Here is a 24006-nt window from a genome sequence, read left to right on the forward strand (position 1 = left end):
TACAATCTAGCCAGATTTTAACAGTATCTTTCAATCCGTCGTCGTCTAATTTTCCTGCTTTTTCATTTAGGAGGTTTTGCCAGGTGCAAATTGATAAGGTTCCTCCTCTGGGTACTTTATATCGTTTTTCCAACTTAGATAATTGCTTAATGTATCTTTTCCCTCGTCTGTCAGCAACTAATTGGGAGGGAGTACAGAACCCACTTGGAACGCTGTTATCGTTCCCCATTCCGCAGCGGTATCGTAACCTTGTCCGCAACCGTCCGAAACCTTCTGATACGAGCGAGGCACACACACACTGTAGTAATATTATGCACTGGGGACAGGCGACTGGGCTGTCCAAAATAGTGTTAGTCTTACGGCACCGTCTGGGATCAGAGCAACTGGGTTGATCAGGTGTAGACTTGAAACACTTTACCGATTTCTACAGTGTGCTAGGGACAGACGACTAGGCTGTCCAAATTAGTGTTAGTCTTACAGCACCGTCTGGGGATCAGAGCAACTGGGTTGATCCGGTGTAGACTTGAAACACTTTCCGAAACCTTTCCGAAACAGTGTGCTCGCCAGCAAAAGGGAGGCACCACAGTTCAACAAGTGATTATACAGTAGATTTACATGGGGTTCTTTTATTGCCTCTCGAGGGTGCGTCAACCACCTGAGTTCCCTCCTCCGAATACACACGTGAGTAACGAGAGACACACAAGGTAGATAAGAAACGATCTTACCTTGTAACTGGGCTGCAGTCCCAGGGTCTAATCGTCAGCTCACGGCGTGAACTCTCCCCGGGAGGGACCTCCGACAGGTACGGCTTCCTCGAGCCCCACGTTGGGCGCCAACTGTTTTGGATGCTTTCCAATAAAGCCTTTCTTCAATTGTTGAACTGCTCCAAATTATGTGAATATAAATGTACGTGCACGGAGAGAAAAATAAGACACACGACACACTCTGGGTCAGGTCCAAAATCACTCTGCTTTATTTTGTTTATATTATAGATTATATAGGGACGTCAAAAAGGGACGTCAGGTTACGTAAAGCTTATTAATTGGTTAATCCTGAAACTATGCGGAAATAGGCAGAAAGGCAGAAAACCGTTAGAAACAAATATTAGATACTTTCCTGCAACAAGATATAGCCAGAATGGCGCTTGCGGTTAGTAAAATATAGATAACTGAATACACTGCTACTTGCGTCTCTCACGTATCTGCGTGAGGTGTAACCCTTTATTGGTCGAGGCCAGCTTATATTCATTAAAGCAATAAGCGTTTCTTGCTGATATATATAATGGTTCCATAACACCATCTTGAAGTCAAGTGTGTGCAGGTTGAGTGTTTATACGAGAGAAAAAAGAAGGTGGCAGTAAGGACTAGACCTTATTGTAATGGCGTTATATTGGATAGACTAAATCTCACAATAAGCTACTTCTATCCAGAAATAAAATACCACAAGATAAATAGATAAATAAGTTTTGACATCAGTGCAATAACAGTATAAATATTGTAAACATTAATAGTGTCAGTCAAAGGGAATGCATCTACTCCCGAGTCTTATGTGGAAAAATAGCTAAATGGGATAGTAGTAGATTTTATTTGTGGCAGGAATTAATTGCTATCACAGTCAGGTTTTAAAAATTCCAAGAGAACTTTGAGAAACCAGACTGAATATTTAAATGCAACATGTCTTGATGGGATGAAGGAATAAAGATGTCTTAAATAAAGCTTAAAGAGTGGTGAACAAATGAGAATTAGACCCAAGTGCTTCTGCACAGCCCACTCTTAAGTTTGTGAAGCAATTTCCACACAATTCAAGCGGGGACATTCTTTGATGTTAGAACAAATGAGATTTCATGGTGAGGACAGGAAAGCATTAGTACAGTAAATCCAATTAAGATGTGACTTTCAATCCCTAGTAACGTTTTGGCTCTAGATGTAGAAATGGCTTACACTAATAGACTTTTGTGTTTTTTAACCTACAGTAGTTACTAATGGCACCTCTTCACCAATGCTCATTTCTTATTGGTTTAAAACTACATACTCTCAAAACAATAGTCTCAGACATATCATCTCTACTCTCCTCATATTTTAATAGAGAAACTTAAATGAAGCTGTCAGTTCAAGCCGTTTTTTGCCGTTTTATCTAGAAGGGGTTGATACGGGGTTAACGCGGTACGCACTACGCAGCAGCATGGTCTCCCCAGGCCAAGTTGCGCCGTCAGGAGCTAAAGGGTCTATTGGTCGCCTGCAGGGGCCTCCTCTGGCATCAACCAATTGGCCTGTCTCCCCCCTGACGGCAACCTACGGATTTCTGCTCCCGTTATCTGCGCAGCATCGCAGGGGTTAACGGGAATGGAAATCCATAGGTTCGCCGTCAGGCGTTAAAGGGCCGTGCGAGTGAGTCTGTTGGTCGCTTGCAGGAGCCTCCTCTGCTGGCTGCTAGAGTAGTTCGCACAGCCCTTTAACTCCTGATGGCGAACCTACGGATTTCCGCTCCCGTTAACCCCTGCGATGCTGCATAGATAAGGTAGGCTAGATGGGGAAGGGTGTTTTGCCGCCGCCATGTGCGGGTTCGTTTTCATGTTCGCCCAAATACGAATGCACAAGTCTAGTTATTAGTGTATTACAGTATTCAACAGTCCTGAAAATCATATTTTTTTAGATGAAGCAGCAAGACAGCACAAAATGTCTTTATAAAAAAGGAATAACTTTTTAGGTAATGTTACCTAAAGGGTGCCAAAGCATATTCATGTATGGGATACCCGTTGGTCTAGGACTGGCCCTGTTATACAATAATATAAGGTACAAGACAGAAGAAAATTTATTATTGTTATGTTAATTTTGATTTACATCTTTGCTCACAATACCACTTATTGCTTTATGGCAGAGCTTTTGAAATCCTTGTTCAGTCCTTTCCCAAAAGAAAAAAAAACACACATGCAGCACATATACAGGTGTTAAGGGTTTTCTTTTCATTTTTCATTAATGATAACGCAAATTCAAAAATACGACCTTTATGTTTAATCTAACATTTTTAGTGTTGGGTTCTGGGAAAGCTACCTTGGGTCTACTCACTAAGAAGTCCAGTGGCCAATCAAGTTAAGAGTTACTCACCTGAGGTTGCATGCCATCACATGCTAACAGTTGAGAAGCAGCTCACATAATCGGTAAAATGCTAGTTGTTTGCAAGTGCATGTGAGTGGCTACAACTTTTGCAAGTTTTAGGTGAGAGCATGTGCACGCATGTTTTGATGTTTATGCATGGGAGGTCGGGAGCCCCCTGGTTGTTGCATGATCTCAGCTCACCTACAGGGAAGTGTATGCAGGTTAAGAGCTTTGTTTTGCAAGTGCCTAAACAAGATGGTTTTAATGCATTTGCAAGTTGCTGAAGGAAATTTGTGTTTTTTGCCAACTTACATGGTCTCACAATTTAGTTGAGATACCCAACGTCTTGTTGATGAGTCAAGGTGTACATTTTTTTTTATCATTTTCTAGTGAATGTTACTTGTTTTTTGCATAGTAATGTACCTAAGTGATATTATCTATAATAATGCTTACAGCTTATTTTCAGGCTTTTATCCTGAATACCTACTGTTCTACTTAGCAGAAATGGTAGAGAGAACATGTTAAGGGTTATGGAAAGAAAGCTTAGTTTTTCACCCGTGAGCATTCAGTGTTAAATGACCTTTGGGTGGACTGTTTTAATTTGTCAAGTACCAAGTTTTCTCTGCTATGGATCCTTTTGATTTTCAGAATTTGACATCAGCCTGTCAGGTGGACTGATGAAGTGTGATCTGGTGTTTAAACCTTAATTTCCTTACCATTTATACATTTACAATTGGAACCCTGTTCAGAGTCTTTAGTAAGAAATATTGGCAAAGGAAGGTATAGCTTGTTTGCCAGTTGGCAAATATCACTTAAATTTCCTACAATTTAATGAACAACTTTTACATAAACTGTTTTTTAACTATGCAACTCCATTACTTTTTGAATTCCTCAATTTTAATATTCATTTGAACTATGTGCTCTTCACAGTAGCAGGAATTATTAACTCCATAGCTGCTTGTGAGCTGGAACAAGTGTTCCAACTTGAAAATCTCACCTCGCCTTCTCAAGAATTGCAATTACCATTATACCAGTTGACATACACTATCTTCTTTCTTATGTCTTTATTTATTTAATCATTTAAATTCAAGTAACACATCCTTAGCATATTCCAAAGCATAAGAATTAACCTACTTACTAACAGAAGGAGTGAATGGCCCTGATCTAAACATAGAGACCTATTTAGTAAAGTAAGTGTTTTCGGGAGAACTGCAATCAGAGGAGGGAGAGCTGGCACTTTTTAATCGAGGGGAAATTATAGTAAACTGGGCCTACCCTCCGCCCCATATATGCAGTTGCCCCTTGTAAGACCATAATGCCCCTAAATGTATCGGTTCAAAAATATCTTATGCAATATAAAGGAGAACTTGGTTGGCCCTGTAGTGTAATAATTGTGGGCTGTCAATTAATTTGGTATTTATAAAATACACTTGTGATTTCCTTTCTGCATCAGGATTTTTGTAGATGCTGTGAGTTGCAAATAGATTGCCAAATTATCTGCAATCTGCATTTTTTTTTTAAACGTGACATAATTCCAGTTTACATAAACTCAACTCAATTGTTAGCGAGTAGTGGAGCTAAGAAGTTGAGTTGACACCACTGAGTTCTGCAATATGAATAAAACTACAACTTTAATGAACAGACTTTTCTCTGTCATTCAATTACATTGATCTTAGCATTAAGCAAACATTCAAAAAATAGACAAAAGTTGAAAACCTCAATAAAACAGCTCCTGCACAGTGAAACATTGGATCAAGATATTTGGAGGAGAGGCAGAAGTGCAAGGATAGAATCTGTAACCACGCTCCTACATGAAGCTCAGTAAAGTGGAATGAAGGGCAGAGGAGGAAATGGAATGAGGACATCTTCACGAGAAGGCAGTTGTGTCAGTCTCTGTGTATTTAGATGATGAGATTGGCAACACGTCATCAATCCCCAACAATATGTTCTTTAGCACTGCTCATTCTACAGGATTAGGCTTATTTGCTGGTGGCATGTAGATGTGGTGATCGTAAAAGTGGGCTGTGCACAGGAGATGTCCTGACAGATTTGGAGCGCTTTTGCAAAGAAGAGTGGGCAAATATTGCCACGTCAAGATGTGCCATGCTAATAGACTCCTACCCAAAAAGACTGATTGCTGAAATAAAATCAAAAGGTGCTTTAACAAAGTATTAGTTTAAGGGTGTGCACACTTATGCAACCAGGTTATTGTGAGTTTTTTCCCCCTCAAAGATTTCAGCTTCTTTTGCAATTTAATTGTTCACATAATAGGTCACATTAAAGGTGGAAAAAGTTCTGACATGATTTATCATTGTCTCATTCTTTAACATCACAAGAACCTGGCACTTTAACAGGGGTGTGTAGACTTTTTATATCCACTGTACATTATACAATGGAATTTGGGTTGGACTAAAAACAAAGACTGTAAATTACCGTATTTGCTCGATTATAAGACAAGGTTTTTTTCAGAGCAAAATCTGGAGGCAGAGTGCTCTGTGAAATGCCTTTTAACCCCCTTAATGCCACTCTGCCTCCAGAAATGCCTTTTTAACTCTCTATATGCCACTCCTGAATGCCTTAAAACCTCCCTATATGCCACTCTTCCCCATAATATGTCTTTTAACCCTCTAAATGCCAGAGTGGCATATAGGGGTATAAGGCATTTCTGGAGGCAGAGTGGCACATAGGTGGTCAAAAGGCATATCATGGGGCACATTGGCATATAGGGTTAAAAGGCATATCATGGGGCACAGTGGCATATAGGGTTAAAAGGCATATCATGGGGCACAGTGGCATTTAGAGGGTTAAAAGGCATATCATGGGGCACAGTGGCATATAGGGGGTATAAGGCATTTCTGGGGCAGTTGTGCATAACTGGGGGGCAGGTTGGAAAATAGAAGGAAATAAAACCAAAATATTTTTCTCAATCATAGCTTTTATTAAAAAAAATAGTTTAGATGAATTAACATTTACTGGTAAAACTTTTTTCCTATAGGGTCGTCTTATATTCAGGCTTTTTCTTTTTTTTTCTAAATTAATATTAAGATTTGGGGGGTCGTCTTATAATCAGGGTCGTCTTATAATCGGGCAAATGCGGTAGTTAAAATGAAAGTAATTAACAAAATAATAAAAATAAATACTGATGTTTTCAACAAAAAATATGATTACTGAAATCCAATAGAAAAAAAATCTATTAATGTTGAATATCTTTAAATCTTTTGCTGATGCGTGGGAACACTGATTAAAATGAAATTAAATTATCTGAATATTAAATAATTACAAAGAAACTATAAACTCAGATTTGCATGAAAATTTAGCACTGTTCAAAAGGCCAATTACAGAAACATCTCTGTTCAACTGAATTAGGGACTGACAAAGGTTTGAGTCTACATCAGGAAAAACAGGCATTCTACTTTGGCCAAATGGTTCTTATATGGTTCTCCTTTGCCATCAAATTATGTGTTTCTACGAATAGCCAAGTAACATATGTGCAATAGTACTACGTCTCTGTTCTTTTTGCATTCTCATTGTAATTCCAACAAACTATAAATATATTAATTAGCACCAGATTGCTGTATATTGATATTTTACTAACAAGATGACTTTGAGACTTTCAGATATTAACCATTTAATAGCCCTCCACAAAGATTCTATGTTAATGAGTGGCTATTGGTGGCAACCAAATGGTTCTAAAACCGGTATTTATCTAAATATTCTGTATTCAAATGGGAATTTCAAATACGATATACTAGTGAGTAACACATCTGTTGGGATGCTCAAATGTCATTAAATCAGAGTAGAATATTAAAGAGTCTGCTCTAGACCGTGTGACCCTGAGAATTTGCTCATTAACCCTGAGACCTTGACATTAATTTAGAAATTGTGAGGCTCAAGGGCAAACCCAGAGAGTTCCCAGTTATGTCACATCTGTACATTATTTAACCCTTCTTCCAACACATACTGGGCCTGGAAATACCACAACTCAATGGCAGTTCTATGGTGACACTAAATATTTACAAATTTGCTTAAAACACATGGTGGATGTGCGTTCTTAATTATTTCAGATTGTTCAATAATAATAAAACCTATAAATGTTTAAAACATTATTAAAACTATAATGGATTCTTATTAATGCATAAAAAAGAAGTCCACTGAAAACAAGATTCTACTAAGCCACGCTCTGCAACGCTAATATGCCTCTTCCCGTTTCTAATTGTCTGCACATTTCCAACCCAAAGAGCCACGTCCCTAGTGAAACACAGCTAACAAATAATATAAGAAAAATAAAAATGCAAATCCTAACACATGTGTAGTCCCAATACATAAATAAACCAGTTGCCTGTCACGCACAATTTATAATGTGCTAGTTCTTGTGTGTAAAATGGAAATAAATGTGTTTCAATAATACTTGCAGTGCCATGCAAATAACACAGCAGCATAAATTGTACACTGTGACAATAAAGACAGAGCAATTCAATTTTCCAACACTAACCAGTTAATCCCCTCTTTCATACGCGAATAGGTTTGTTTGACATATTCTGAACCTAGATTGGCAGGTTGTTGTAATTACGTTTATAATATCCATGTTCCTTAATCACAAATCTTAAAAAAAAATAATACAATTACTTCTAATAAAAGTTTTCAACTAAAACAATGAACATTATGTACAATTATTGCATACTGCTTCAAAATATGATATATTTAACATTTTCCTACCTAATTGTTTTTTTAATCATTTTGATAAGTAAATATGAAGATATATTTAACATTTTCCTTCCTAACCTGTTGTTTTTCATCATTAACAGAGGAAGAATAAACACATTCATTTAAAATATTATAATTAGATGTTCTTTGGGTTTTTTTGTGTTTTTTTTTTTAGATTTGGTTGACTGCCTATAGAATTGCTCCCATAAAATCAAAGAAAGCAATTACGCTGCGTTAGTAATTATCTATGCAATAACCTATAAAAACCCAATGAAAAATAATGAAATCTTTAACTTATGACATAGAGAGAACATAGCCTTGGGATCAAAGAGAACTATTGAACAAATGACAGACTTTTTATGGTGGACAAATGATGTAATGTTTATAGAACTTTAGGAAGTCTTTTGTCTTTAAGATGTAACTTAAGGCTATGCTCAGAAACATCTAAAGAAACAATAATGCAAACAAATCACATTTTTGTTCATCCTATTTGTCTGATCCAAATATAAGATTTTCTTTTCTTGCATTACTAAGCATTCATTATGATAAATCTAGGTTAAGCAATTGTTATATGTTATGCATAATTTGTTCTTAAGAAAGATGATAAACGGTTATATAATTGTGAACTGGCAGATTAAGCAACTTTCAATCAGCAAAGTTACAAAAATAGTATTTTCTGTAAATTAATTAGAATAAAAGATTGTGATAAATATGTTAAAATTCACAAGGTTTGGAGATGTTAACGTTCTTCTTTTGGGTCTGTGCTCTACCATAAATTAGCTTAGCACATCCCCTAGTGGCCGTAGGAGGTATTGCAATATGAATATACACATATATTATATATATATAAAATATATATATAATAAAAAAATCCCCTGTCCCTGTTCCTGTATCATGAAAATGAATGATTTGAAACATACCAGCTTACACAACATTGAATGTCAATATATATATATATATATATATATATATATATATATATATATATAATGTATATATGTATGTATGTATCATCTCCTCACATTGGGTAAGGTTTCATACACCTTTCTGGGAAATTTCAGTTGGTGACAAATACCCCATAACGGTTAACATGGAAGCAGAGCTGGTGGAAGGTGAAACTTTTCCTCCTCATTATTCCTTTTTTTGAAAAACCACCCATGGGGACATCAATGCCTGCAGAAATAGTACAGAAACTTTGAATATCTGCTCACTTACATTGCAGTTCATGCTATGGCTCTATTTACTTGCTGAAACCTTGCCTGTAGTGGAAACTTTAGGCAGAAACAATTTTTTTAATAAATAAATAAATATATTAGAATAAATGTTCCCCTCTTTACCTAACCGACAGCTGGGAAAAGAACTGGTGTGTTTATTGACACAATATTATATATATATATATATATATATATATATATATATATATATATATATATATATATATATATGTATATATATATATATATATATATATATATATATATATTATATCATATATAGTTCAGACCCACTGATGAGGCCAATACAAAATGCAATATTTTAGTATTAGATTTCTCATGCTGTATAAAGTGAATGCTGTGCGGTTCATCTGCCTATTCAACATAGGTATTCCTTTAGAGGCTGTTATTCAATTGTAAATAAAACAGACCAAAATCATTTTAAAAATGTATGTATATTTTTCTTCAAGAAGCACTTTACAATATACAGTGTAATGCAGAGTAGGGACAAAAAGTACAGTTGTATATATACAAAACAAACACACAAAAAAACAACACATTAAGGGGCTAACTATAAAGATCAGTACTGATAAAAATATGGAGGAATCAGGAAGTACATTTTCTTGGTTTCCATCCTGATTGCTTCAGAACTTTGAAGCAAATTATACATCCCAAAATCTTAAATCGCCAAAGAGGGACACTTTTGTCTTAGTGGTTGGGGTTAGATGTGTTGTTATGGAGCAGGGTTTTTATCAAGACTTTTTAGGTGCTGTTGTGAGTATCTTTGTAACAATTAATTAGGAGTAATCTGGTTTATAACTCATGTGTATAAAACTGAATGCTTAAAATATTATTTTGTTACACTGCTCCCTTTTTAGATCATAAGGGTTACTATAAACCACTTTTATGCACATAGCAACAAAGGAAGCAGCCGCAAACACAGGAAGGGAGGAAAGGGAAAGGCAGGGATATTAACTAAACAAATCATTGCATCATTTATATATGATTCAAGTTTCTATGATACAAAGAATCCGATGTGGTTACTACATCCGTTATACATTGAGCAGGTGAAGCGGTCATAAGCCGCGCCACAGCCAATGCAAACGAAAGTGTACCATTCCATGAAAATGTCAGATATTGTGATTTTTACAATTAAATTCATTGCAATGTATCTAATAAGAGACTACTGAATGTCAATGGAAACTGTTTAACAAATTATATTATATTCTGTGTAAGTACTTGATATCTGATGCATGCTACTTCATCGCAGACGTTGCCTTGTATATTAACCATTCTCTGAGTAATCCTTTACCCATATATTGTGCGTGGGGAAAAATCTGTGACAATTAATAATCCATGTATGCTATGTCACCGTTATTTGGTAGAAATTAAATAATTGTCATAGAAAGATTTGCTATCAAAGTGTGTTATGTCCTTAGGTAAGCCTTAGAAGAGTAATGTCAAGCAGTCATGTATATACTGGTTGACTGAGTTTCTGACATGTAGCGATGCTGTAGCTAACAAAAAAAACTAAAAATAATAATCAGGACCAAGAGCTACATACCAAGGTATACAATGGTACGTATGTAGTGCCATACAGCCCAAACTAGATGTTGGTAGCTATTTGTGCTCTCAAGCAGGCAATACAACATATAAATAATATATTTGATGTTAGATAAGAACCATTTGGCCTATCTAGTCACTTAATCAGTTCATGGTCTTGTCTAAGATTTGGTACAGCTTTATGTATGTCCTATGCATGTTTCAATTCTATTGCTGTACAAGCCTCTACAACATCTAATGGGAGGCTGTTCCATATATCTACCACATATAGCAGGCTGTTCCATCTACCAGCTGCCACGGGTCCAATCTGAATACTTTGCATCTGAACTGATTTGGTCAACCTTCCACTGCTGGTTAATGGGAGAAAATACAGCTTGGTTGCATCGTTGAGCTGGGATACTCAGTACAGAACTGGAAAATCCAATGTTTGGTGTTTTGGCGTGGGGCACTTACCTTTACTGCCACTCACAAGATCTGATCCTTTGGTATGTAGCTGGTAGCTGGGCACACGTGACTGCAGACATCCAACAGGTGGCTACACATACAGTGCCATGAAAAAGTATGTGCCCCTTCTTGATTTCTTTTATTTTTGCATATTTGTCACACTTATATGTCACAAACTGTCAAACTAATAACTAACTTGGCATCAAACTAATGTTAATATTAAAATACAAAACAAGTGAAACGCAATATTCTAATTAAATAACATATAACACCTTGTAGTGACGTGGCACCGCAAGAACACAGGGACAAACTCCCCAAATGCCCCAAAATGAAACACAATCAAAAAACACACAAGTGTCTGCATACCCAAATAATAAGTGAATAAATAATATATGTGAATACAAAAATAATATATAAAGATACCCTTCCAGCGAGAGTTTCCACACTGATATCCTCCCGTCATCCATGCGTTCCCGCCAACACCCGGCACCAGATTTAAAAATCCTGTTCAGCACAGATACCCTTGTGTCCTGCTATAGCGTTTGCTGCCTTATATCATGCTGTTTTTGACCCTTGGCATGCCTGACTACTCTCGTGCCTAGTGATTCTGCTACATTTAATCTACCAGTGCACCATAAGTGACTTCTGCTTTGCCTATAATACCCAGTTATGAATATTACCTGCTGCATGCCTCACTTGGCCCAGGTAAGGTCAGTGTTCACGATTTCACAAAAGAAAAGAGACCATGCTAAAATGGCATCCGTGAGAGAGCTGCAAGAGAAAGATCATTGCTGACCAAAAAGAACAAACAGACTCATCTTACATTTGCCAAAAAAAAACATTTTGATGACCCTAAAGACTTTTGGGATAAAATTCTGTGGACCCATGAGTCAAAAGTGAAACTTTTTGGAAGACATGGGTCTTGTTACATCTGGCATAGAGCTAACACAGCATTCCTCAATAAGAACATCTGAACAACAGTCAAACACGGTGAAGACAGTATGATGGTCTGGGACTGCTTTGCCGCTTCATGACCTGGGCCACCTGGAATTAATGGAACCTGACTTGAATCCGATTGAGATGCTGTAGCATGACCTTAAAAACGCACTTCATGCTGGAAAACCCTCCGATGTGGCTGAATTAAAACAATTGCTGTTGATGCTGCCAAGGGTGGGACAATCAGTTCTTAGGTTTTGGGAGGCAATTACTTTTTCACATGAGTGATAAAGGATTTGAATAACGCTTTGCCTTCAATAAATGAAATGATCATTTAAAAGCTGCATTTTGTGTTTACTCACATCTTTGACTCATATTAAATTTAGTTGGATTATCTGGAACATTTCAATGTGGCAAATAGAAAAAATAAAAGAAATTAGGAACGGGCAAATAGAAAAAATAAAAGAAATTAGGAATGGGCAAATACTTTTTCACAACACTATATGTCATTTATTGGCTTTACAGTGCCAGAGCCGATTTAAATCCTCAGTCAGGCCATGCAACAGAACATGACAGTATACCATTTCTGGGACAATATAGTATTTTGAGCGGTTGATCCTGGTGTAGCTGCACAACACTCTGCACATTTTCCCTGATTAGATTAAGAAAAGCAAACTGACTAACATTTGGAGCTAGTTAATAATATTGCTAAGTTGAATTTGGGCCCAGCATTAAAAACATAGTTTAATAGAGCTCAAAATACACTAACACTTCCTCAGTAATCTCACAAACTGGTGATTGGTTTCAGTCAGACAAATTATTAACTTTGTATCTTAATGGATAAGGAAAAAAGTAGATACCAAACAAGCACGGAGTACCAGATCATCAAGTATTGAGTCACTAAATGGATCCTAAGAAGTCAAGTGTAGGCCAGTATTACTGTGTGGAACACTGTCTGGGGCTTGATCATGCCACCTAGAGCGAAGTCCACATTTCTAATGTTTACAAATGATGAACATGCAGCTACTGATATTGTAAACATGGAGTTAATAGGTGGTCCTGGGGTTAATTTCTTAAAAAAAATATTTATTTCCTTTTTATGTGTATTTGCGGTGTTGTAAATTGAACTCACATGTACTCACCTGACACTTGCAAACCTTAAAGTTGCAATCATAAAAAACTGATTTTTTTGTGAATATGCAAGTTGTTTTGAAAGTGTGCACTACCACAGTTGAGGCTGGTCAATCAAGTTAATGTAAAAGCCACTTGATTTCATAGTGAATAAACCACTATAACATATATTAGAACTTTTTGTCAGAATGGCTTATAGAAACTTGCAATGAGTGGTTGGTAAATTCACCAATAATTGAGCCTTTTGCAGGTTCCACAAGTTGCTTGTTCAATCAACGCACAATAATGTCCACACAACACAAAACCCCCAATATATTTCTATGTAGCTTGCTTAGATACAAAGAAACGTTGGCTATTCTTTCCAGTTAAATATAGCCATCAAGAACTTAGACACTCTTCATTTAAAGCTTATTTATTAAATATAATTAAATAAAAGTTAATTTACCGATTTAAAGATTAGTGTTTTAAAAATGAGTACAAAAAAGTACATCAACATTTTTACTGAGAAATAAAGCACAGAACTGTACAAGACAGATTTTGCTTAGCAAGCATTTGTGATATAATCAGAGGTGGCTAACCCAGAACCATAGGTTCATTTAACAATTTTTATAAATACAAATCACCACATTATTAAGAGTTCATTTAAAAAGAAAACAAAAAAATAAGTGTGCTTTCTACCAAGTCAATTTAAAAAACTAGTTCTGCATTGCAACATCCACTAGAATATGAAAGTTGTGAAACTTTTTATTTTGCTACTACCTGTAAATTAATCTCCACAAATTGTTGTAAATAAGCCAAAAATGCTTCATCTACTCTACTATAGTTTTTTACAACACGAATATGGGTCCGTATTAGCTTTCCTTGTTCTGTCTCATGTCTTTTTTTGTAAATTTTATCTTACATGAACAAATACATTATGCGACTTGACCTGGGCAATAGAATCAAATAAATGTTAATTGGACTTGGAAATTTTAATGTGCTTTCCTTCCTTTCTACTTCCAGGATTCATGCTGCAATCGATGGACAGAGCAGCTTCGCGGCTGTCAATCAAGGACAATACTGCCTCTGTGCTTTAGCTAAAGTAGAAATCCCAAAAGTTTCCATTCCTCATCTGAGTGCACTGTAGGCCCATTGTCTTCTTTGCTCTGAAAAAAAGAATGCAACAATTATGTTACTGGAATTCTTTAGCAGTCTCTTTGAAAGATAGTGTTGCCCAAGCAGAAAAGCAGACAAAGGCAAACGTTAAGAAGATGGGGGAGGGGGTAGCATCATCTTTCACAATCTGCATTGCGCTGAAAATGATCTTTATGTGCAGTAAAGATTTTAGCAGCTAAACCTGTTCGTTGGCTCCAATTTACTAATTTAATATGAATGTTCATCCCTATAAGCCTTATCAACAAAGAATGCATATTAAAGTACTTTGTAAACAATTTTTTATGCATTATTTAACCTGTAGAAAAACAAATTTTCAGCAAGCCAAGTACCTTAGGACAGGAGATTCTGCATAATCCTTCCATGCATTTGCAAGAGAGACCACATGGAAACCTAAAGGGACCACTCATCTATCACATGCATTAAAGTTGTTTTTCTACTTAATGTTGAAAAGTTGACGTATAAATTAAGTAATTATTAACCTCTCATTTATATTATGTTTATATATTTGTTGCCAACTTTATTAGGGTGAGAAGCGCAGACAGTATTTTGTTTTTTGTATACATTGTACAGCCAACACACTGTATTTGCAGCATGCTCACACTGTTAGGTAGGCCTCATATTATACATTTGTATTTTTTGAGCCTGAGACTAGCTTAGCGCACCGACATTTTTTCTTTTCCCTGTTTGCACATATTTGAGGTTGTTGGCTCCTCATCAGTCTGGTTGCAGCTTGCTGTCCAGGGGTTAATGGGGAGGAGTTTTAATTGCACCTCCCCCAACACATTAATAAGGTTTTGGGTAGCAGTATAAACTGCTTTGTGTGCCCACTATGTAGGAGGTGAGAGTAGGTTCTCACCCTATTGAGAGTGTGCCTTGACGTGGCGGGTGAGCTTAATTATGCTTTGGCCAATTCATATAACCAAAACCTCTCATTTATATTATGTTTATATATTTGTTGCCAACTTTATTAGGGTGAGAAGCGCAGACAGTATTCAGTTTTTTGTATACATTAGACAGCCAACACACTGTATTTGCAGCATGCTCACACTGTTAGGTAGGCCTCATATTATACATTTGTATTTTTTGAGCCTGAGACTAGCTTAGCGCACCGACATTTTTTCTTTTCCCTAAGTAATTATACTGTTAGCTTTGGTGATTAACAATAATTCGCTTGTACTCTTCTATTAGCCAAAATACATTTTCTGGCTTAGTGTTTTTACCTGTACCTAATAAATTATTGTGTGGTTTAGCATCAGTTATCTTCCAGCAATAGTTTCTTATCTTCTAATACACTACATTTCACCGTTCACTACGCTATGATGTATGTAGACACTATGTTTGGTTTCTACAGATTAAAATAATAAATATATAAAAGTAAGTGGTACATTTAAAAATCAGCATGGCAGTGAGAACATCTAGCACATCTCTTTCACAAATATTTGACTGTAGGAACTTTACAAATTGTGCTTGGTAAAAGCTGGTATATTGATATATCTCAGCACATATATTTCTTGCTATTAGTCTACTGCTTATCTCAGAACCTAGAAACTGTTGAGAACACTACTAAGTATATCCTGAATTACATATTCTTTTCAGGGGGGGTGAGTTTTCCCCTGAGTTAGACTTTTGAGTTGAGCCAAAGTGACCCCTTGTTCCTGTCTCCTCGTACCGGTTCAAAATTGTTTAGAGCCCTTCTCGATCGCTACAGTCCAGGTTGGAGGGGCACTTTCTAAAATATTTTTAACAGGCATGGGGAGACAGGTATGACACTGTGAAATGGGGACAGAAAGCTGCAGGAGCCGTGAGAGGTAAGCCTGGGCGGACAGGGGTATGTATATATGTTTGTATATATATGTATGTACGTGTGTATGTGAACATTGATGTCTATGTATATAAGTGGGTGCGCATGGATGTAAAGGTGTTTGTGAGCATGGATGTTTAATTGTGTGAGTGTGAGCATGTATGTATAAGTGCGTGTGTTCAAGTATGTGTAAGTGGGGTAAGATGGAGTGTGTGTGTTAGAATGAATGTGTATGTGTGTGTGTTTGTGAGTATAAGTGTGTATAATTTGTGTAAGTGTGTTTGCATATTTCTGTCAGAGTGTATGTTGGAAGGGGGCAAGAGGCACATACAAGCTGTTTGAGGGCAATGATGGCACGTACCAGCTGGTTGGGGCAAAGATGGCACAGATAAGCTGTGTGGGGGCACTGACAAGCTGTTTGGGGGTTAGCACGCATGTATAAGCTGCTTGGGGCAAAGGCACTTGCAAAGCTATTGAGGCGCGTTAAAAATGAAAAATAATTGTGTTCTATAACAGATTAATTTAAAGAGATTGTTGACATAGCACATTATTAACACGTAACACGGTAGAACCTTTTCAAGTGAGATTGTTGCCATAGAAAAGCGGTTAGGGGTGTACAAAAGCATTTTATGTTATCCAAAACAAACCAGTATATACGATTTCAAGCCAGCCACTTCATTTGATCAACACAATTTGCTTTAAAACTGCCAAACCAAATGCAGTACAATGCGTACATGATTTTCCAAAAATATTACAAGAACCCCTTTAAATATCTATTGTTTCATTTATCACAGCACATAGAATTGAGACATACAATTCTGTTATCTTACTTTGCAGCAATTTCCTATGTAGTGGTTTTTTTTTTTCTTACAGCACAGCTGAAGCAGACCTGCATGGTGGCATAATGATGCTTTCTCAATCTCAATTAGCAATAACTAATTAACAAAATTGTTTTACGCTCAAGAATGAGGCACATCTTTCTTCCTCCTTGCCTAATCCCAAGTGTGATATATGGTTGATTGAATATCTAATTACTTCCTAATTGAATGAGCACATTATACATTTTTCACATGTTCAAGCTAATGCTTTTGGTCGAGAAATTAAAGTCAAAGAAATTAAGTTGAATTGGGATTTTGCCAGCCGCCATAATGAGGAAGCTTTGCATTAAGAGCTTAATTATATGCAAATGTAAGTATTTGGACACACTGTTTATTATGAAAATGTGAAAAGTTGTTGCAGAAAGCTGCCACAAATGGCTAATTTGTATGATGAACAATTTTATTACGGGTGTTTACTTTGTTTTTCAGCAATTGTCAGTGGCTTCAAATATTCTCGTTAATCTAAGCAGTAAAAATAATAGAAATGGGGATATTTTAGAAACTTTCATTAACCCCTGTGACTTGACAAAGCTTTATCGACAGTTAACACATTCATATTGCAAATACCATATAATGAAATAATGATGTTTAATTATTTTATAGGAATAAACCACAATAGAGTCATTACCCATTGAATAACCACAAGAATAAGCCATGCATACTTTACTGTATTTAATATACGATTATTACATTACCAAATGCTAACAGGTGCTCATGTAATAAGCAGCTTTATTGTTTTGCCATTTTTATTACTTATTATAATTTGGGTTTGCTCTTGTACTAATACCGTAACTCCATGGAATGTTTTTGTAGCCGTTTTAAATGTTTGTGGAGTGAAAAGTGAGAGGAATTTGGCTCAATACTTAATATCTAGACAAAATAGAAACAGTTCATTGTCTTGATGTGTGAACTAAAAATGTTAAAACAAACGCAGGTCAAGTTTGAAATGATTTTTTTTTTTCTTTTCACTTTCTATTTATGTCATAGATTAAAGAGATAGCATCCTTTAAACCTGGAAATGTACTTTAAGGCATTTTCTTAAAGTGTCAATATAAAATAATGGAATTACATAAAAGTGTCTATGTGGTAAAGGTAGTATGGTGCAAAATAATTTGTAAATAATGAAATTTGCTTAAATAAATCATATACAGTAATGCAAAACCCCAAAAGTAAACATTTTCATTTGAGATTTCTGTTGTATCACTTTCTGGTCTTGTTTACAAGCCATTGAGCCAGCTTCAAACAGAAGAAGCCTTAAAATATAAGAGATCATATTGGGTGCTAGAAATCTTATTACTCCCCAGATGTCCCCTTCAGAATACCAAGACATTTTGAACAATGCTTTGTGGGAACAGTTTGGGGAAGGTCCTTTTCTATTCCAGCATGACTGCGCCCCAGCGCACAAAGCAAGGTCCATAAAGGCATGGTTGGATGAGATTGGAGTGGAAGAACTTGACCGGCCGCACAGAGCCCTGACCTCAACTCCATCGAACACCTTTGGGATGAACAAATGTATTTGTGAATAAAAATTAGCAAGCCATTTAAAGTGCCTTTTCTTTGTATAAATATTTGTTGGGTTTTGCATGAAAAACACCCAACAAAAAGAATCACCACATCTGAAATCACATATCGTATTCACAACAAAAGTATCTATAAAGTATGCATGACTGCTCCTAATTCTGTCTCTACATATCATTATGCCAAATGTGATTTTACCCAATGCACCTATCCAATGTGAATTATTCTGTAACTACAGTTCTCTATTGCCCAATTCTGTACAGAACAAATACTTAACAGTAATTAAAGTTCCCTTCAACATTTGTTGTGCATGAACATCACCAGTACATTTAGGTATGTTGTACAAAGTTCATATTTTTAAACAAAAAAAAAATCCCATATTTATATTGTTAAGAAACGAGTATGTACACAGAACCATAAAACTTGCCCGGTCAGACCAATAAAAAAACAGGAAAGTCCAAATCTGTGGGAACTTCCTCTTGGGAAATGCCCAGTATTCCTTCAGAAATATTTACATCATGCTTGAAATATTTATTTTGTAGAAAATAATACATGAGACACCAGAAAGAAGGAATAAGGCCAACGTTTCAGCCAACAAAACCAACACCAAATTTGAAGTTCTGCCCATTAAAAATACACAACGAGCTAATATATGGCCTCCAGACTGAGATCACGGCAATGATCCCTTATGAAGCTAAACTTCGCAAAGTAGAAGCAGAAACATAATAGAATATTTCTTCTTAATGTATGACTACAGGTATTAAGAAACTGCAAGGTACTCTAAAAACATAGCAACATTTGTTTGGTCACCCATAAGAGACTATACACATATTCTCACTGTTTCAAGCACTTATCCAAAACCTTCTGGCTTCCTTCTTTTCTTTCCTAATTTTAAATCATCTAAACCTTAAGAAATCAGATAAGAAACCATGCAGTCTAATCACTAAGAGTTGAGATGGTCACAGAACAGAGTTGGGATTCACGAGAATGTGGTCTTCTCTTAGAGGAAAATACTCAAAATAATTTCTAACCTCACACTTGCCTAGTCCCTTTCAGACACACTAAATGTTTTATAAATTGATCAAGGTCCAAGAACATCAAAAAGTTAGGCAAAGAGGATGGAGAACTTCAATCCATATCCCATTTGCCATTTTGCTTAACAGGAGGTTCCTGTCCACCATGAGCTCAGCATAGGGTGACATACAGTATCATGGGTATTTGGACAATTAAAATCCCCTTTTGCCACAGTTTAAATGAGCTACCTTATGCCTACATATTGTTGAACAGCATTATTCTGTGCGGATACTGTATTGACATATTGCTAAACACTGGAAACTACTTGTTAACTGTTACTGTTTTTTTTATCTCTTTTTCTGAGCAAAACAGGAAGTTGATGTCACAATGAAAAGTTCATCAAGACATCGAGCTATGTACATACCGAATGCAATAATAATTCATTTTATGTAGCTTAAAGAACAGATACATATTATATGTAGAAAAATATGCCAAAATGTAACCACTACATCAGTGATGAAACATACCGAATTTTATATTTCTTATTTTCCTTAAAACTCAGGGGCTAAACCATTCTATACTACATGTACGTTTGCATTTTGATGATACATCCTAATGTTATAAAATGCCCATTTATTTATATAAAAAAAAAAAACAAGCCCATTAGAAAATAATCACAACTCGCCAGCAAATAAACATCATCTCCAAATTTATTCATGATTTATTCTCAGTAATTGTATAAATGCTTGAAGGTTACCTTGAACTAAGAGCATGTCCACTTCATTGGAAACTCTTTATGGTATCGCAGAAATGTCAAATCATTTGTAAATAAATATAAATGCATACACAAAATATGAAATCAACATTAATCAAATTCAATTTAAAACCAAATAGGTGCAAGATATAATATTAGGCATAAAATTAGTACATCTTAATTTATTCAATCTATTCTTATCGTGTTGGGGTTGAAATTTAAAAACTTTAATTGCTGGAAATTACAGCTGCTTATTTTATGATGGATACAGCTTTTCTTCAGATAAGGAGCAAGTTGGTCATGAATGTGAAAATTAATGATATTCCTCTTGAGTCGGTTTTAAAGTGTTTAAACTCACTTAATGTTTTTAATGACTTTAAATTGAACATTGGACTTGTGACAGCTAACCTGTAGTTATATTTTATGAATGACCGAATAACAATGTATAATTTCATCACATCTGTTAGAATAGCGATCATCAAACCAGCCTTTAAATACCTCAACAAGCCACTTGAGGCCACCTAAAAGTGAGGACAGGTGGTAAAAAATAGATTTGGTTTATTCATCGGGGCTCAATAATGGGTATCCTTAAAAGTAATGGCAACACATTCCATGAGGACAGGTTTTATGGCAACTGTTAATGAAATATGCATCAGGCTGAAAAATACCAGATTTTTTCAAAGAAAAGCTAGTTTAATTCACTGATTGAAAAATCACAAATCCACTAAAGTGAACTCACATTAGAACTTGCAAAAAAAAAAATCAGTCACAACTCACCAACAGGACAGCCAAGTGGATATGAGTTGAACAACATCAAAAACTTGGAGATTATTTAACCTGCAAGCTGCCCATGGGTCGTGAATGGTCAGGGTGATGGGAAGTTAAATTGTATATCTTTACCCTATGGGAGCGTGACGGGGTGCTCTGTACGCTGACTGTCGAGACACCAGCGATAAACCCCATCCAGTGCCAGAGAGAACCAGCGTTGTAGAGAGAAAGGCGGACTCCGCTGCACCGGAGCTGCTTTGGCACTGTGGCTAGCCAAAGCTTAGCTACACAGTGTGACTGTTGTCCTAAAAAGGCAGGGAGCCCACCCCAAGTATCAGACAGCATTCATGTTGAGGTCAAAACAGGGTTCAGTTTAGGGAAGACAGAACAGATATTTACACACGCAAACATGATAGGATGAGGGGTTTAATCCCATCAACTACCAGACAGCCCGGCACCTCCATACAGTTACATGGCCAGCAATGTCTACCTGACAAACTATTTCAGGGTGATCCTGAGGGAGCGGTGTCAATACCGGGGCGGAAACGTCTTCGGGAATAGTCCGCACGGTATTCCTGGGTTCCCAAATGAGCTCCCTCTCCATAACCACGATCGAGTGCTGGCCACCACGAGCATAATGTAACCACAAAAAAGCGACGTGGTGGGACACAAGGTGTCCTTAGTGATGCAGTTCTAATTGTCGGCGGGCATCTCTGCCGTTTCTAGGCGCTGCACAGTTCCATGGATTTTCAGCTAGGGCCCGGTCAAGTGTATGGAGCGTTTTTCGGCCATGTAAAGCCTTTTGGAGTGTTTCTGTGGGAAGTTTCGCCCATTCATCCAGAAGAGCATTTGTGAGGTCAGGCACTGATGTTGGATGAGAAGGTCTGGCTCACAATTTCTGTTCCAGTTCATCCCAAAGGTGTGTGATGGGGTTGAGGTCAGGGCTGTGTATGGGCCAGTCAGGTTCTTCTGCACCAAACTCATCCAACCAAATTTACATTTTTGCAAGTTTTGTGTGAGGACAGACTAGTTTGCATTCAACTTGCTGGCATTGGCTGAAACCTGTCAAACTTAAAGTCTCATGCACTGGCCATAGACTAAATATCTCAAATTATATTGCAAATATTTAGATTAAAAATACTGATTTGCAGTGTTTTTGTTTTTTAAGAATATCATCAGGATTGTGTTGACTTTCCAACAATAGGATTGCTTAATTATTCATATTTAAGATTAATTAATAATTAGCAATCTAACAATTATTATTGTTAGATTAATATCTGCTTTATGTATAGCATACAGTCATGGGAAGAGGCTTTAGAATGCTTGAACTTACAACTGATCCATCAGCAGATATATATCCGAACATACATCAGCGAAACCCAGATGTGTATTCAGATATATCTACTAAAGGCTACTGTGTTTTTCTAGCTACACTAGCTAAACTTATTCAGGAGAATTACTCTATTGATACATGTATAAAATGGGCACTGATAGACACACTCTCTGGTTTATTTCTTAATACAATCCATCAGGGGGGTACAAGTTTTCCTGAGCCTGGCCAGGTAGGGAGACCAGACCCCCCTGCTTGTCCCTACTGCCGCGGGGTCATGTAGTGCATGTTATGGTACCCTATAGTAATATGGACACTGCCCTCCACATTGTACCACTAGGCTGTAGTCTGAAGTGTCAGGGATGAGCCTAGGGTTAGTGGTACCTGGGAGCGAACAAAGGATGAGCAGGAAAAAGAATGTGTGTCTCTGTTGGTGTACGGTGGTTGAGTGAGTGGATGTTAAAGCGAGTTTGGGTGTTATTATGTATGTGTGTTAGTTATAGGGGACCTTGAAGAAATATTGCACCCAGTCGCCACTAACCCTAAGCTTGCCCCTGTTCTCATAAGGTGTGGGAGGATCTTAAGGCGGAGTGATGGGTGGGGCAGTGGGATGGACATGTGCAGGTATACGGGAGGGCCATGGGAGCAAAGTACTGGGCCCCAACATTTCTGATGGTGGCCCTGTGTACACAATTTCAAACCTTTGCACCCAAACATCCATAATTTTCCCTCTCGCACACCTCATACATACTCACACATTCTTATTCAATTGAGATCCCCATAATTAATTTCCATCTATCTAAAACCAAGGTTTGTGTAACACAATATAACATTATGTCACATTTTCTGTCAAATCTGCAAATTTCCTCACTTTAGCCTGAGAATTCACAAAATCTAAGCTTATTTTTTAGGACCTCTGAGAAAAAAGTAAATTTATTTTTTTTAAAAAACCATTGAGTTTATTAAGATTGTAAGCAAAAGTATATATTTATAGTAAAGAAGTAAAAAATGTATTAGATTAAAATGGGAAACAACAGTTGGAGTAACAGCTCCTCTAGTTCAGAATATTTATAACAACATGTGTCATTAAAAAGGCACTGTACAATTTTTCTTTACATAAATCCATAAATAACTTTGGTGTCTTGTTTGTATTAATGCTTACTGTATCTAATTTGAAGTCTTACATGCTTGTAGAATTTCCATTTTTTGTTGCTAGGCAAGAGCTTATTAAAAATGCATTGCCTTCTACCACAATATCAACGAGAGAAAAATTGAAATGAAAAGTCACATTTCCGATCAAATTCCATATGCTTTAAATTTAGTACATGCACATTGTAATACTTGTATGGCCTTACTGTGTAAAAATGTTTAATTTCATTAATTATCCACTTCTGCAATCTTAATTCATTGATATACATTTGCTTTACATAAATGTAGAACGTTTATCACAAAAAAATATTTTTGGTTGATTCATCAGCTTGTATGAAGTAACCTTTATTAGTGTCATTATAGTCCCTGTTAAATATTTTCCTTGTTTCTAACACCTTTACTATTCATGAACCCCCCAATCAGGGGTGGAACTAAAAACCACAGGAACCTGGTGCAAAAATTGCCCCACAGCGCGCCAACTCCACCAAGGAACATGTCCCACAATGCTACCCTTGACCCCAAACAGCTTGTGAGTGCCACCTTTGCCCAACA

General features: G+C 36.6%; 1 protein-coding gene across 1 annotated transcript in view; it reads right to left on the minus strand.

The window, feature by feature from the left end:
• Positions 1-13938: 13938 nt before the first annotated feature.
• CA8 (carbonic anhydrase 8) overlaps positions 13939-24006 on the minus strand; it is a 29127-nt gene continuing 19059 nt past the window's right edge. Inside the window, exon 9 of the mRNA XM_053466883.1 lies at positions 13939-14232. The gene's annotated coding sequence lies outside the window, so the exon portion shown is untranslated. The remainder of the gene's footprint in view (positions 14233-24006) is intronic.

The sequence above is a fragment of the Spea bombifrons genome, chromosome 5 (genome assembly GCF_027358695.1).
Source record: "Spea bombifrons isolate aSpeBom1 chromosome 5, aSpeBom1.2.pri, whole genome shotgun sequence".
Taxonomy (NCBI): domain Eukaryota; kingdom Metazoa; phylum Chordata; class Amphibia; order Anura; family Pelobatidae; genus Spea; species Spea bombifrons.